Source organism: Oncorhynchus tshawytscha, unplaced genomic scaffold (genome assembly GCF_018296145.1).
Source record: "Oncorhynchus tshawytscha isolate Ot180627B unplaced genomic scaffold, Otsh_v2.0 Un_scaffold_328_pilon_pilon, whole genome shotgun sequence".
In the NCBI taxonomy this organism is placed as follows: Eukaryota; Metazoa; Chordata; class Actinopteri; order Salmoniformes; family Salmonidae; genus Oncorhynchus; species Oncorhynchus tshawytscha.
In genome coordinates, this window is record NW_024609553.1 from 1 (window position 1) to 15,664 (window position 15,664).

General features: G+C 42.0%; 17 non-coding genes across 17 annotated transcripts; all 17 read left to right on the forward strand.

The window, feature by feature from the left end:
* The first annotated feature begins 59 nt into the window (after positions 1-59).
* Positions 60-166, forward strand: LOC121845082. The gene has a single exon (XR_006082334.1). It is a non-coding gene; the product is annotated as a U6 spliceosomal RNA (small nuclear RNA).
* Positions 167-1,025: 859 nt separating this feature from the next.
* Positions 1,026-1,132, forward strand: LOC121845097. Its single transcript, XR_006082350.1, has one exon. It is a non-coding gene; the product is annotated as a U6 spliceosomal RNA (small nuclear RNA).
* Positions 1,133-1,992: 860 nt separating this feature from the next.
* On the forward strand, positions 1,993-2,099 carry LOC121845108. The gene has a single exon (XR_006082361.1). It is a non-coding gene; the product is annotated as a U6 spliceosomal RNA (small nuclear RNA).
* Positions 2,100-2,952: 853 nt separating this feature from the next.
* Positions 2,953-3,059, forward strand: LOC121845119. The gene has a single exon (XR_006082372.1). It is a non-coding gene; the product is annotated as a U6 spliceosomal RNA (small nuclear RNA).
* An 857-nt stretch (positions 3,060-3,916) lies between these two features.
* Positions 3,917-4,023, forward strand: LOC121845130. Its single transcript, XR_006082383.1, has one exon. It is a non-coding gene; the product is annotated as a U6 spliceosomal RNA (small nuclear RNA).
* Positions 4,024-4,882: 859 nt separating this feature from the next.
* LOC121845086 lies at positions 4,883-4,989 on the forward strand. Its single transcript, XR_006082339.1, has one exon. It is a non-coding gene; the product is annotated as a U6 spliceosomal RNA (small nuclear RNA).
* Positions 4,990-5,849: 860 nt separating this feature from the next.
* On the forward strand, positions 5,850-5,956 carry LOC121845087. Its single transcript, XR_006082340.1, has one exon. It is a non-coding gene; the product is annotated as a U6 spliceosomal RNA (small nuclear RNA).
* Positions 5,957-6,811: 855 nt separating this feature from the next.
* LOC121845088 lies at positions 6,812-6,918 on the forward strand. The gene has a single exon (XR_006082341.1). It is a non-coding gene; the product is annotated as a U6 spliceosomal RNA (small nuclear RNA).
* Positions 6,919-7,776: 858 nt separating this feature from the next.
* LOC121845089 lies at positions 7,777-7,883 on the forward strand. Its single transcript, XR_006082342.1, has one exon. It is a non-coding gene; the product is annotated as a U6 spliceosomal RNA (small nuclear RNA).
* An 855-nt stretch (positions 7,884-8,738) lies between these two features.
* Positions 8,739-8,845, forward strand: LOC121845091. Its single transcript, XR_006082343.1, has one exon. It is a non-coding gene; the product is annotated as a U6 spliceosomal RNA (small nuclear RNA).
* An 855-nt stretch (positions 8,846-9,700) lies between these two features.
* LOC121845092 lies at positions 9,701-9,807 on the forward strand. The gene has a single exon (XR_006082344.1). It is a non-coding gene; the product is annotated as a U6 spliceosomal RNA (small nuclear RNA).
* An 856-nt stretch (positions 9,808-10,663) lies between these two features.
* On the forward strand, positions 10,664-10,770 carry LOC121845093. The gene has a single exon (XR_006082345.1). It is a non-coding gene; the product is annotated as a U6 spliceosomal RNA (small nuclear RNA).
* An 856-nt stretch (positions 10,771-11,626) lies between these two features.
* Positions 11,627-11,733, forward strand: LOC121845094. The gene has a single exon (XR_006082346.1). It is a non-coding gene; the product is annotated as a U6 spliceosomal RNA (small nuclear RNA).
* Positions 11,734-12,586: 853 nt separating this feature from the next.
* LOC121845095 lies at positions 12,587-12,693 on the forward strand. Its single transcript, XR_006082348.1, has one exon. It is a non-coding gene; the product is annotated as a U6 spliceosomal RNA (small nuclear RNA).
* Positions 12,694-13,549: 856 nt separating this feature from the next.
* LOC121845096 lies at positions 13,550-13,656 on the forward strand. The gene has a single exon (XR_006082349.1). It is a non-coding gene; the product is annotated as a U6 spliceosomal RNA (small nuclear RNA).
* Positions 13,657-14,512: 856 nt separating this feature from the next.
* On the forward strand, positions 14,513-14,619 carry LOC121845098. Its single transcript, XR_006082351.1, has one exon. It is a non-coding gene; the product is annotated as a U6 spliceosomal RNA (small nuclear RNA).
* An 859-nt stretch (positions 14,620-15,478) lies between these two features.
* LOC121845099 lies at positions 15,479-15,585 on the forward strand. The gene has a single exon (XR_006082352.1). It is a non-coding gene; the product is annotated as a U6 spliceosomal RNA (small nuclear RNA).
* Positions 15,586-15,664: the final 79 nt, after the last annotated feature.

Sequence of the window (15,664 nt, forward strand, 5' to 3'; positions counted from 1 at the left end):
GACCAGAACCTTCAGAGGGGATGTGATCTATATATGAGGGCCTCTCATAGCTTTGTGTTGTGCTCGCTTTGGCAGCACATATACTAAAATTGGATCGATACAGAGAAGATTAGCATGGCCCCTGCGAAAGGATGACACGCAAATCCGTGAAGCGCTCCTTATTTTCCTCACACGTTGAGACACAGAGAAATTGGAACCATACAGAGAAGATTGGGCGGTAGTGACCCGGGATAATAAATTGTCCATTCCCCTCAGTCTAGTCTAAGGAGGAGGGGAAATGCTGGATGAGAGAAGCTCAGTCTACAGTAGAATGACAGGAACATTTGTGAAGCCTTCCTTATTTTGAAATGGGGAGTGAGACAAGGTTGCAGCCTGAGACCAACTTTATTCAACATGTAGACAAATAATTGGCGAGTTAGGCACGGTTGGTTGCAGTCTGAGTTCAACTTTATTCAAAGTTTAGAAATGAATTGGGGAGTGAGACAAGGTTGCACTCTGAGTCCAACTTTATTCAATATCTACAAATGAATTGGAGAGAGACTTGGGTTCAATTTTAGTCCAGTTGTATTAAACATAACAAACTTGAATGTCACAACATTTTAAACAGACATATCAAAGTCAGACTCAGACTCTCTCTCCCTCTACTAATTGGGGAGTTAGTTATAAGTATCCTTGGCCAGGCCATGTTGCAGAAAACGGGGGAAGGGTGGGAAGTGGTCGGGGCAGGGGAACAAAGACTTGGGGAGGAGCAACTAAAAGCAGCAGGTGAAGGAGGGGTTACAGACCAAGAGTCCTGAATCATAAAAGGCTTTGTTTTTATAAACTATATTTTAGTCTAAGATCAATCTTTAAAAAATCTAAAGTCAATTCTATTTCAAGTTCTACATCTCCAAATAAAGTTGAAACATCACAGCAATATTCTAGGGGTGGTTTTTGAGGGTCTGAACTCTGTTTGACCCCAACCATGACCAGAACCTTCAGAGGGGATGTGATCTATATATGAGGGCCTCTCATAGCTTTGTGTTGTGCTCGCTTTGGCAGCACATATACTAAAATTGGATCGATACAGAGAAGATTAGCATGGCCCCTGCGAAAGGATGACACGCAAATCCGTGAAGCGCTCCTTATTTTCCTCACACGTTGAGACACAGAGAAATTGGAACCATACAGAGAAGATTGGGCGGTAGTGACCCGGGGATAATAAATTGTCCATTCCCCTCAGTCTAGTCTAAGGAGGAGGGGAAATGCTGGATGAGAGAAGCTCAGTCTACAGTAGAATGACAGGAACATTTGTGAAGCCTTCCTTATTTTGAAATGGGGAGTGAGACAAGGTTGCAGCCTGAGACCAACTTTATTCAACATGTAGACAAATAATTGGCGAGTTAGGCACGGTTGGTTGCAGTCTGAGTTCAACTTTATTCAAAGTTTAGAAATGAATTGGGGAGTGAGACAAGGTTGCACTCTGAGTCCAACTTTATTCAATATCTACAAATGAATTGGAGAGAGACTTGGGTTCAATTTTAGTCCAGTTGTATTAAACATAACAAACTTGAATGTCACAACATTTTAAACAGACATATCAAAGTCAGACTCAGACTCTCTCTCCCTCTACTAATTGGGGAGTTAGTTATAAGTATCCTTGGCCAGGCCATGTTGCAGAAAACGGGGGAAGGGTGGGAAGTGGTCGGGGCAGGGGAACAAAGACTTGGGGAGGAGCAACTAAAAGCAGCAGGTGAAGGAGGGGTTACAGACCAAGAGTCCTGAATCATAAAAGGCTTTGTTTTTATAAACTATATTTTAGTCTAAGATCAATCTTTAAAAAATCTAAAGTCAATTCTATTTCAAGTTCTACATCTCCAAATAAAGTTGAAACATCACAGCAATATTCTAGGGGTGGTTTTTGAGGGTCTGAACTCTGTTTGACCCCAACCATGACCAGAACCTTCAGAGGGGATGTGATCTATATATGAGGGCCTCTCATAGCTTTGTGTTGTGCTCGCTTTGGCAGCACATATACTAAAATTGGATCGATACAGAGAAGATTAGCATGGCCCCTGCGAAAGGATGACACGCAAATCCGTGAAGCGCTCCTTATTTTCCTCACACGTTGAGACACAGAGAAATTGGAACCATACAGAGAAGATTGGGCGGTAGTGACCCGGGGATAATAAATTGTCCATTCCCCTCAGTCTAGTCTAAGGAGGAGGGGAAATGCTGGATGAGAGAAGCTCAGTCTACAGTAGAATGACAGGAACATTTGTGAAGCCTTCCTTATTTTGAAATGGGGAGTGAGACAAGGTTGCAGCCTGAGACCAACTTTATTCAACATGTAGACAAATAATTGGCGAGTTAGGCACGGTTGCAGTCTGAGTTCAACTTTATTCAAAGTTTAGAAATGAATTGGGGAGTGAGACAAGGTTGCACTCTGAGTCCAACTTTATTCAATATCTACAAATGAATTGGAGAGAGACTTGGGTTCAATTTTAGTCCAGTTGTATTAAACATAACAAACTTGAATGTCACAACATTTTAAACAGACATATCAAAGTCAGACTCAGACTCTCTCTCCCTCTACTAATTGGGGAGTTAGTTATAAGTATCCTTGGCCAGGCCATGTTGCAGAAAACGGGGAAGGGTGGGAAGTGGTGGGGCAGGGGAACAAAGACTTGGGGAGGAGCAACTAAAAGCAGCAGGTGAAGGAGGGGTTACAGACCAAGAGTCCTGAATCATAAAAGGCTTTGTTTTTATAAACTATATTTTAGTCTAAGATCAATCTTTAAAAAATCTAAAGTCAATTCTATTTCAAGTTCTACATCTCCAAATAAAGTTGAAACATCACAGCAATATTCTAGGGGTGGTTTTGAGGGTCTGAACTCTGTTTGACCCCAACCATGACCAGAACCTTCAGAGGGGATGTGATCTATATATGAGGGCCTCTCATAGCTTTGTGTTGTGCTCGCTTTGGCAGCACATATACTAAAATTGGATCGATACAGAGAAGATTAGCATGGCCCCTGCGAAAGGATGACACGCAAATCCGTGAAGCGCTCCTTATTTTCCTCACACGTTGAGACACAGAGAAATTGGAACCATACAGAGAAGATTGGGCGGTAGTGACCCGGGGATAATAAATTGTCCATTCCCCTCAGTCTAGTCTAAGGAGGAGGGGAAATGCTGGATGAGAGAAGCTCAGTCTACAGTAGAATGACAGGAACATTTGTGAAGCCTTCCTTATTTTGAAATGGGGAGTGAGACAAGGTTGCAGCCTGAGACCAACTTTATTCAACATGTAGACAAATAATTGGCGAGTTAGGCACGGTTGGTTGCAGTCTGAGTTCAACTTTATTCAAAGTTTAGAAATGAATTGGGGAGTGAGACAAGGTTGCACTCTGAGTCCAACTTTATTCAATATCTACAAATGAATTGGAGAGAGACTTGGGTTCAATTTTAGTCCAGTTGTATTAAACATAACAAACTTGAATGTCACAACATTTTAAACAGACATATCAAAGTCAGACTCAGACTCTCTCCCTCTACTAATTGGGGAGTTAGTTATAAGTATCCTTGGCCAGGCCATGTTGCAGAAAACGGGGGAAGGGTGGGAAGTGGTCGGGGCAGGGGAACAAAGACTTGGGAGGAGCAACTAAAAGCAGCAGGTGAAGGAGGGGTTACAGACCAAGAGTCCTGAATCATAAAAGGCTTTGTTTTTATAAACTATATTTTAGTCTAAGATCAATCTTTAAAAAATCTAAAGTCAATTCTATTTCAAGTTCTACATCTCCAAATAAAGTTGAAACATCACAGCAATATTCTAGGGGTGGTTTTTGAGGGTCTGAACTCTGTTTGACCCCAACCATGACCAGAACCTTCAGAGGGGATGTGATCTATATATGAGGGCCTCTCATAGCTTTGTGTTGTGCTCGCTTTGGCAGCACATATACTAAAATTGGATCGATACAGAGAAGATTAGCATGGCCCCTGCGAAAGGATGACACGCAAATCCGTGAAGCGCTCCTTATTTTCCTCACACGTTGAGACACAGAGAAATTGGAACCATACAGAGAAGATTGGGCGGTAGTGACCCGGGGATAATAAATTGTCCATTCCCCTCAGTCTAGTCTAAGGAGGAGGGGAAATGCTGGATGAGAGAAGCTCAGTCTACAGTAGAATGACAGGAACATTTGTGAAGCCTTCCTTATTTTGAAATGGGGAGTGAGACAAGGTTGCAGCCTGAGACCAACTTTATTCAACATGTAGACAAATAATTGGCGAGTTAGGCACGGTTGGTTGCAGTCTGAGTTCAACTTTATTCAAAGTTTAGAAATGAATTGGGGAGTGAGACAAGGTTGCACTCTGAGTCCAACTTTATTCAATATCTACAAATGAATTGGAGAGAGACTTGGGTTCAATTTTAGTCCAGTTGTATTAAACATAACAAACTTGAATGTCACAACATTTTAAACAGACATATCAAAGTCAGACTCAGACTCTCTCTCCCTCTACTAATTGGGGAGTTAGTTATAAGTATCCTTGGCCAGGCCATGTTGCAGAAAACGGGGAAGGGTGGGAAGTGGTCGGGGCAGGGGAACAAAGACTTGGGGAGGAGCAACTAAAAGCAGCAGGTGAAGGAGGGGTTACAGACCAAGAGTCCTGAATCATAAAAGGCTTTGTTTTTATAAACTATATTTTAGTCTAAGATCAATCTTTAAAAAATCTAAAGTCAATTCTATTTCAAGTTCTACATCTCCAAATAAAGTTGAAACATCACAGCAATATTCTAGGGGTGGTTTTTGAGGGTCTGAACTCTGTTTGACCCCAACCATGACCAGAACCTTCAGAGGGGATGTGATCTATATATGAGGGCCTCTCATAGCTTTGTGTTGTGCTCGCTTTGGCAGCACATATACTAAAATTGGATCGATACAGAGAAGATTAGCATGGCCCCTGCGAAAGGATGACACGCAAATCCGTGAAGCGCTCCTTATTTTCCTCACACGTTGAGACACAGAGAAATTGGAACCATACAGAGAAGATTGGGCGGTAGTGACCCGGGGATAATAAATTGTCCATTCCCCTCAGTCTAGTCTAAGGAGGAGGGGAAATGCTGGATGAGAGAAGCTCAGTCTACAGTAGAATGACAGGAACATTTGTGAAGCCTTCCTTATTTTGAAATGGGGAGTGAGACAAGGTTGCAGCCTGAGACCAACTTTATTCAACATGTAGACAAATAATTGGCGAGTTAGGCACGGTTGGTTGCAGTCTGAGTTCAACTTTATTCAAAGTTTAGAAATGAATTGGGGAGTGAGACAAGGTTGCACTCTGAGTCCAACTTTATTCAATATCTACAAATGAATTGGAGAGAGACTTGGGTTCAATTTTAGTCCAGTTGTATTAAACATAACAAACTTGAATGTCACAACATTTTAAACAGACATATCAAAGTCAGACTCAGACTCTCTCTCCCTCTACTAATTGGGGAGTTAGTTATAAGTATCCTTGGCCAGGCCATGTTGCAGAAAACGGGGAAGGGTGGGAAGTGGTCGGGGCAGGGGAACAAAGACTTGGGGAGGAGCAACTAAAAGCAGCAGGTGAAGGAGGGGTTACAGACCAAGAGTCCTGAATCATAAAAGGCTTTGTTTTTATAAACTATATTTTAGTCTAAGATCAATCTTTTAAAAAATCTAAAGTCAATTCTATTTCAAGTTCTACATCTCCAAATAAAGTTGAAACATCACAGCAATATTCTAGGGGTGGTTTTTGAGGGTCTGAACTCTGTTTGACCCCAACCATGACCAGAACCTTCAGAGGGGATGTGATCTATATATGAGGGCCTCTCATAGCTTTGTGTTGTGCTCGCTTTGGCAGCACATATACTAAAATTGGATCGATACAGAGAAGATTAGCATGGCCCCTGCGAAAGGATGACACGCAAATCCGTGAAGCGCTCCTTATTTTCCTCACACGTTGAGACACAGAGAAATTGGAACCATACAGAGAAGATTGGGCGGTAGTGACCCGGGGATAATAAATTGTCCATTCCCCTCAGTCTAGTCTAAGGAGGAGGGGAAATGCTGGATGAGAGAAGCTCAGTCTACAGTAGAATGACAGGAACATTTGTGAAGCCTTCCTTATTTTGAAATGGGGAGTGAGACAAGGTTGCAGCCTGAGACCAACTTTATTCAACATGTAGACAAATAATTGGCGAGTTAGGCACGGTTGCAGTCTGAGTTCAACTTTATTCAAAGTTTAGAAATGAATTGGGGAGTGAGACAAGGTTGCACTCTGAGTCCAACTTTATTCAATATCTACAAATGAATTGGAGAGAGACTTGGGTTCAATTTTAGTCCAGTTGTATTAAACATAACAAACTTGAATGTCACAACATTTTAAACAGACATATCAAAGTCAGACTCAGACTCTCTCTCCCTCTACTAATTGGGGAGTTAGTTATAAGTATCCTTGGCCAGGCCATGTTGCAGAAAACGGGGGAAGGGTGGGAAGTGGTCGGGGCAGGGGAACAAAGACTTGGGGAGGAGCAACTAAAAGCAGCAGGTGAAGGAGGGGTTACAGACCAAGAGTCCTGAATCATAAAAGGCTTTGTTTTTATAAACTATATTTTAGTCTAAGATCAATCTTTAAAAAATCTAAAGTCAATTCTATTTCAAGTTCTACATCTCCAAATAAAGTTGAAACATCACAGCAATATTCTAGGGGTGGTTTTGAGGGTCTGAACTCTGTTTGACCCCAACCATGACCAGAACCTTCAGAGGGGATGTGATCTATATATGAGGGCCTCTCATAGCTTTGTGTTGTGCTCGCTTTGGCAGCACATATACTAAAATTGGATCGATACAGAGAAGATTAGCATGGCCCCTGCGAAAGGATGACACGCAAATCCGTGAAGCGCTCCTTATTTTCCTCACACGTTGAGACACAGAGAAATTGGAACCATACAGAGAAGATTGGGCGGTAGTGACCCGGGGATAATAAATTGTCCATTCCCCTCAGTCTAGTCTAAGGAGGAGGGGAAATGCTGGATGAGAGAAGCTCAGTCTACAGTAGAATGACAGGAACATTTGTGAAGCCTTCCTTATTTTGAAATGGGGAGTGAGACAAGGTTGCAGCCTGAGACCAACTTTATTCAACATGTAGACAAATAATTGGCGAGTTAGGCACGGTTGGTTGCAGTCTGAGTTCAACTTTATTCAAAGTTTAGAAATGAATTGGGGAGTGAGACAAGGTTGCACTCTGAGTCCAACTTTATTCAATATCTACAAATGAATTGGAGAGAGACTTGGGTTCAATTTTAGTCCAGTTGTATTAAACATAACAAACTTGAATGTCACAACATTTTAAACAGACATATCAAAGTCAGACTCAGACTCTCTCTCCCTCTACTAATTGGGGAGTTAGTTATAAGTATCCTTGGCCAGGCCATGTTGCAGAAAACGGGGAAGGGTGGGAAGTGGTCGGGGCAGGGGAACAAAGACTTGGGGAGGAGCAACTAAAAGCAGCAGGTGAAGGAGGGGTTACAGACCAAGAGTCCTGAATCATAAAAGGCTTTGTTTTTATAAACTATATTTTAGTCTAAGATCAATCTTTAAAAAATCTAAAGTCAATTCTATTTCAAGTTCTACATCTCCAAATAAAGTTGAAACATCACAGCAATATTCTAGGGGTGGTTTTGAGGGTCTGAACTCTGTTTGACCCCAACCATGACCAGAACCTTCAGAGGGGATGTGATCTATATATGAGGGCCTCTCATAGCTTTGTGTTGTGCTCGCTTTGGCAGCACATATACTAAAATTGGATCGATACAGAGAAGATTAGCATGGCCCCTGCGAAAGGATGACACGCAAATCCGTGAAGCGCTCCTTATTTTCCTCACACGTTGAGACACAGAGAAATTGGAACCATACAGAGAAGATTGGGCGGTAGTGACCCGGGGATAATAAATTGTCCATTCCCCTCAGTCTAGTCTAAGGAGGAGGGGAAATGCTGGATGAGAGAAGCTCAGTCTACAGTAGAATGACAGGAACATTTGTGAAGCCTTCCTTATTTTGAAATGGGGAGTGAGACAAGGTTGCAGCCTGAGACCAACTTTATTCAACATGTAGACAAATAATTGGCGAGTTAGGCACGGTTGCAGTCTGAGTTCAACTTTATTCAAAGTTTAGAAATGAATTGGGGAGTGAGACAAGGTTGCACTCTGAGTCCAACTTTATTCAATATCTACAAATGAATTGGAGAGAGACTTGGGTTCAATTTTAGTCCAGTTGTATTAAACATAACAAACTTGAATGTCACAACATTTTAAACAGACATATCAAAGTCAGACTCAGACTCTCTCTCCCTCTACTAATTGGGGAGTTAGTTATAAGTATCCTTGGCCAGGCCATGTTGCAGAAAACGGGGGAAGGGTGGGAAGTGGTCGGGGCAGGGGAACAAAGACTTGGGGAGGAGCAACTAAAAGCAGCAGGTGAAGGAGGGGTTACAGACCAAGAGTCCTGAATCATAAAAGGCTTTGTTTTTATAAACTATATTTTAGTCTAAGATCAATCTTTAAAAAATCTAAAGTCAATTCTATTTCAAGTTCTACATCTCCAAATAAAGTTGAAACATCACAGCAATATTCTAGGGGTGGTTTTGAGGGTCTGAACTCTGTTTGACCCCAACCATGACCAGAACCTTCAGAGGGGATGTGATCTATATATGAGGGCCTCTCATAGCTTTGTGTTGTGCTCGCTTTGGCAGCACATATACTAAAATTGGATCGATACAGAGAAGATTAGCATGGCCCCTGCGAAAGGATGACACGCAAATCCGTGAAGCGCTCCTTATTTTCCTCACACGTTGAGACACAGAGAAATTGGAACCATACAGAGAAGATTGGGCGGTAGTGACCCGGGGATAATAAATTGTCCATTCCCCTCAGTCTAGTCTAAGGAGGAGGGGAAATGCTGGATGAGAGAAGCTCAGTCTACAGTAGAATGACAGGAACATTTGTGAAGCCTTCCTTATTTTGAAATGGGGAGTGAGACAAGGTTGCAGCCTGAGACCAACTTTATTCAACATGTAGACAAATAATTGGCGAGTTAGGCACGGTTGCAGTCTGAGTTCAACTTTATTCAAAGTTTAGAAATGAATTGGGGAGTGAGACAAGGTTGCACTCTGAGTCCAACTTTATTCAATATCTACAAATGAATTGGAGAGAGACTTGGGTTCAATTTTAGTCCAGTTGTATTAAACATAACAAACTTGAATGTCACAACATTTTAAACAGACATATCAAAGTCAGACTCAGACTCTCTCTCCCTCTACTAATTGGGGAGTTAGTTATAAGTATCCTTGGCCAGGCCATGTTGCAGAAAACGGGGGAAGGGTGGGAAGTGGTCGGGGCAGGGGAACAAAGACTTGGGGAGGAGCAACTAAAAGCAGCAGGTGAAGGAGGGGTTACAGACCAAGAGTCCTGAATCATAAAAGGCTTTGTTTTTATAAACTATATTTTAGTCTAAGATCAATCTTTAAAAAATCTAAAGTCAATTCTATTTCAAGTTCTACATCTCCAAATAAAGTTGAAACATCACAGCAATATTCTAGGGGTGGTTTTGAGGGTCTGAACTCTGTTTGACCCCAACCATGACCAGAACCTTCAGAGGGGATGTGATCTATATATGAGGGCCTCTCATAGCTTTGTGTTGTGCTCGCTTTGGCAGCACATATACTAAAATTGGATCGATACAGAGAAGATTAGCATGGCCCCTGCGAAAGGATGACACGCAAATCCGTGAAGCGCTCCTTATTTTCCTCACACGTTGAGACACAGAGAAATTGGAACCATACAGAGAAGATTGGGCGGTAGTGACCCGGGGATAATAAATTGTCCATTCCCCTCAGTCTAGTCTAAGGAGGAGGGGAAATGCTGGATGAGAGAAGCTCAGTCTACAGTAGAATGACAGGAACATTTGTGAAGCCTTCCTTATTTTGAAATGGGGAGTGAGACAAGGTTGCAGCCTGAGACCAACTTTATTCAACATGTAGACAAATAATTGGCGAGTTAGGCACGGTTGCAGTCTGAGTTCAACTTTATTCAAAGTTTAGAAATGAATTGGGGAGTGAGACAAGGTTGCACTCTGAGTCCAACTTTATTCAATATCTACAAATGAATTGGAGAGAGACTTGGGTTCAATTTTAGTCCAGTTGTATTAAACATAACAAACTTGAATGTCACAACATTTTAAACAGACATATCAAAGTCAGACTCAGACTCTCTCTCCCTCTACTAATTGGGGAGTTAGTTATAAGTATCCTTGGCCAGGCCATGTTGCAGAAAACGGGGGAAGGGTGGGAAGTGGTCGGGGCAGGGGAACAAAGACTTGGGGAGGAGCAACTAAAAGCAGCAGGTGAAGGAGGGGTTACAGACCAAGAGTCCTGAATCATAAAAGGCTTTGTTTTTATAAACTATATTTTAGTCTAAGATCAATCTTTAAAAAATCTAAAGTCAATTCTATTTCAAGTTCTACATCTCCAAATAAAGTTGAAACATCACAGCAATATTCTAGGGGTGGTTTTTGAGGGTCTGAACTCTGTTTGACCCCAACCATGACCAGAACCTTCAGAGGGGATGTGATCTATATATGAGGGCCTCTCATAGCTTTGTGTTGTGCTCGCTTTGGCAGCACATATACTAAAATTGGATCGATACAGAGAAGATTAGCATGGCCCCTGCGAAAGGATGACACGCAAATCCGTGAAGCGCTCCTTATTTTCCTCACACGTTGAGACACAGAGAAATTGGAACCATACAGAGAAGATTGGGCGGTAGTGACCCGGGGATAATAAATTGTCCATTCCCCTCAGTCTAGTCTAAGGAGGAGGGGAAATGCTGGATGAGAGAAGCTCAGTCTACAGTAGAATGACAGGAACATTTGTGAAGCCTTCCTTATTTTGAAATGGGGAGTGAGACAAGGTTGCAGCCTGAGACCAACTTTATTCAACATGTAGACAAATAATTGGCGAGTTAGGCACGGTTGCAGTCTGAGTTCAACTTTATTCAAAGTTTAGAAATGAATTGGGGAGTGAGACAAGGTTGCACTCTGAGTCCAACTTTATTCAATATCTACAAATGAATTGGAGAGAGACTTGGGTTCAATTTTAGTCCAGTTGTATTAAACATAACAAACTTGAATGTCACAACATTTTAAACAGACATATCAAAGTCAGACTCAGACTCTCTCTCCCTCTACTAATTGGGGAGTTAGTTATAAGTATCCTTGGCCAGGCCATGTTGCAGAAAACGGGGGAAGGGTGGGAAGTGGTCGGGGCAGGGGAACAAAGACTTGGGGAGGAGCAACTAAAAGCAGCAGGTGAAGGAGGGGTTACAGACCAAGAGTCCTGAATCATAAAAGGCTTTGTTTTTATAAACTATATTTTAGTCTAAGATCAATCTTTTAAAAAATCTAAAGTCAATTCTATTTCAAGTTCTACATCTCCAAATAAAGTTGAAACATCACAGCAATATTCTAGGGGTGGTTTTGAGGGTCTGAACTCTGTTTGACCCCAACCATGACCAGAACCTTCAGAGGGGATGTGATCTATATATGAGGGCCTCTCATAGCTTTGTGTTGTGCTCGCTTTGGCAGCACATATACTAAAATTGGATCGATACAGAGAAGATTAGCATGGCCCCTGCGAAAGGATGACACGCAAATCCGTGAAGCGCTCCTTATTTTCCTCACACGTTGAGACACAGAGAAATTGGAACCATACAGAGAAGATTGGGCGGTAGTGACCCGGGGATAATAAATTGTCCATTCCCCTCAGTCTAGTCTAAGGAGGAGGGGAAATGCTGGATGAGAGAAGCTCAGTCTACAGTAGAATGACAGGAACATTTGTGAAGCCTTCCTTATTTTGAAATGGGGAGTGAGACAAGGTTGCAGCCTGAGACCAACTTTATTCAACATGTAGACAAATAATTGGCGAGTTAGGCACGGTTGCAGTCTGAGTTCAACTTTATTCAAAGTTTAGAAATGAATTGGGGAGTGAGACAAGGTTGCACTCTGAGTCCAACTTTATTCAATATCTACAAATGAATTGGAGAGAGACTTGGGTTCAATTTTAGTCCAGTTGTATTAAACATAACAAACTTGAATGTCACAACATTTTAAACAGACATATCAAAGTCAGACTCAGACTCTCTCTCCCTCTACTAATTGGGGAGTTAGTTATAAGTATCCTTGGCCAGGCCATGTTGCAGAAAACGGGGAAGGGTGGGAAGTGGTCGGGGCAGGGGAACAAAGACTTGGGGAGGAGCAACTAAAAGCAGCAGGTGAAGGAGGGGTTACAGACCAAGAGTCCTGAATCATAAAGGCTTTGTTTTTATAAACTATATTTTAGTCTAAGATCAATCTTTAAAAAATCTAAAGTCAATTCTATTTCAAGTTCTACATCTCCAAATAAAGTTGAAACATCACAGCAATATTCTAGGGGTGGTTTTGAGGGTCTGAACTCTGTTTGACCCCAACCATGACCAGAACCTTCAGAGGGGATGTGATCTATATATGAGGGCCTCTCATAGCTTTGTGTTGTGCTCGCTTTGGCAGCACATATACTAAAATTGGATCGATACAGAGAAGATTAGCATGGCCCCTGCGAAAGGATGACACGCAAATCCGTGAAGCGCTCCTTATTTTCCTCACACGTTGAGACACAGAGAAATTGGAACCATACAGAGAAGATTGGGCGGTAGTGACCCGGGGATAATAAATTGTCCATTCCCCTCAGTCTAGTCTAAGGAGGAGGGGAAATGCTGGATGAGAGAAGCTCAGTCTACAGTAGAATGACAGGAACATTTGTGAAGCCTTCCTTATTTTGAAATGGGGAGTGAGACAAGGTTGCAGCCTGAGACCAACTTTATTCAACATGTAGACAAATAATTGGCGAGTTAGGCACGGTTGCAGTCTGAGTTCAACTTTATTCAAAGTTTAGAAATGAATTGGGGAGTGAGACAAGGTTGCACTCTGAGTCCAACTTTATTCAATATCTACAAATGAATTGGAGAGAGACTTGGGTTCAATTTTAGTCCAGTTGTATTAAACATAACAAACTTGAATGTCACAACATTTTAAACAGACATATCAAAGTCAGACTCAGACTCTCTCTCCCTCTACTAATTGGGGAGTTAGTTATAAGTATCCTTGGCCAGGCCATGTTGCAGAAAACGGGGGAAGGGTGGGAAGTGGTCGGGGCAGGGGAACAAAGACTTGGGGAGGAGCAACTAAAAGCAGCAGGTGAAGGAGGGGTTACAGACCAAGAGTCCTGAATCATAAAAGGCTTTGTTTTTATAAACTATATTTTAGTCTAAGATCAATCTTTAAAAAATCTAAAGTCAATTCTATTTCAAGTTCTACATCTCCAAATAAAGTTGAAACATCACAGCAATATTCTAGGGGTGGTTTTTGAGGGTCTGAACTCTGTTTGACCCCAACCATGACCAGAACCTTCAGAGGGGATGTGATCTATATATGAGGGCCTCTCATAGCTTTGTGTTGTGCTCGCTTTGGCAGCACATATACTAAAATTGGATCGATACAGAGAAGATTAGCATGGCCCCTGCGAAAGGATGACACGCAAATCCGTGAAGCGCTCCTTATTTTCCTCACACGTTGAGACACAGAGAAATTGGAACCATACAGAGAAGATTGGGCGGTAGTGACCCGGGGATAATAAATTGTCCATTCCCCTCAGTCTAGTCTAAGGAGGAGGGGAAATGCTGGATGAGAGAAGCTCAGTCTACAGTAGAATGACAGGAACATTTGTGAAGCCTTCCTTATTTTGAAATGGGGAGTGAGACAAGGTTGCAGCCTGAGACCAACTTTATTCAACATGTAGACAAATAATTGGCGAGTTAGGCACGGTTGCAGTCTGAGTTCAACTTTATTCAAAGTTTAGAAATGAATTGGGGAGTGAGACAAGGTTGCACTCTGAGTCCAACTTTATTCAATATCTACAAATGAATTGGAGAGAGACTTGGGTTCAATTTTAGTCCAGTTGTATTAAACATAACAAACTTGAATGTCACAACATTTTAAACAGACATATCAAAGTCAGACTCAGACTCTCTCTCCCTCTACTAATTGGGGAGTTAGTTATAAGTATCCTTGGCCAGGCCATGTTGCAGAAAACGGGGGAAGGGTGGGAAGTGGTCGGGGCAGGGGAACAAAGACTTGGGGAGGAGCAACTAAAAGCAGCAGGTGAAGGAGGGGTTACAGACCAAGAGTCCTGAATCATAAAAGGCTTTGTTTTTATAAACTATATTTTAGTCTAAGATCAATCTTTAAAAAATCTAAAGTCAATTCTATTTCAAGTTCTACATCTCCAAATAAAGTTGAAACATCACAGCAATATTCTAGGGGTGGTTTTTGAGGGTCTGAACTCTGTTTGACCCCAACCATGACCAGAACCTTCAGAGGGGATGTGATCTATATATGAGGGCCTCTCATAGCTTTGTGTTGTGCTCGCTTTGGCAGCACATATACTAAAATTGGATCGATACAGAGAAGATTAGCATGGCCCCTGCGAAAGGATGACACGCAAATCCGTGAAGCGCTCCTTATTTTCCTCACACGTTGAGACACAGAGAAATTGGAACCATACAGAGAAGATTGGGCGGTAGTGACCCGGGGATAATAAATTGTCCATTCCCCTCAGTCTAGTCTAAGGAGGAGGGGAAATGCTGGATGAGAGAAGCTCAGTCTACAGTAGAATGACAGGAACATTTGTGAAGCCTTCCTTATTTTGAAATGGGGAGTGAGACAAGGTTGCAGCCTGAGACCAACTTTATTCAACATGTAGACAAATAATTGGCGAGTTAGGCACGGTTGGTTGCAGTCTGAGTTCAACTTTATTCAAAGTTTAGAAATGAATTGGGGAGTGAGACAAGGTTGCACTCTGAGTCCAACTTTATTCAATATCTACAAATGAATTGGAGAGAGACTTGGGTTCAATTTTAGTCCAGTTGTATTAAACATAACAAACTTGAATGTCACAACATTTTAAACAGACATATCAAAGTCAGACTCAGACTCTCTCTCCCTCTACTAATTGGGGAGTTAGTTATAAGTATCCTTGGCCAGGCCATGTTGCAGAAAACGGGGGAAGGGTGGGAAGTGGTCGGGGCAGGGGAACAAAGACTTGGGGAGGAGCAACTAAAAGCAGCAGGTGAAGGAGGGGTTACAGACCAAGAGTCCTGAATCATAAAAGGCTTTGTTTTTATAAACTATATTTTAGTCTAAGATCAATCTTTAAAAAATCTAAAGTCAATTCTATTTCAAGTTCTACATCTCCAAATAAAGTTGAAACATCACAGCAATATTCTAGGGGTGGTTTTGAGGGTCTGAACTCTGTTTGACCCCAACCATGACCAGAACCTTCAGAGGGGATGTGATCTATATATGAGGGCCTCTCATAGCTTTGTGTTGTGCTCGCTTTGGCAGCACATATACTAAAATTGGATCGATACAGAGAAGATTAGCATGGCCCCTGCGAAAGGATGACACGCAAATCCGTGAAGCGCTCCTTATTTTCCTCACACGTTGAGACACAGAGAAATTGGAACCATACAGAGAAGATTGGGCGGTAGTGACCCGGGGATAATAAATTGTCC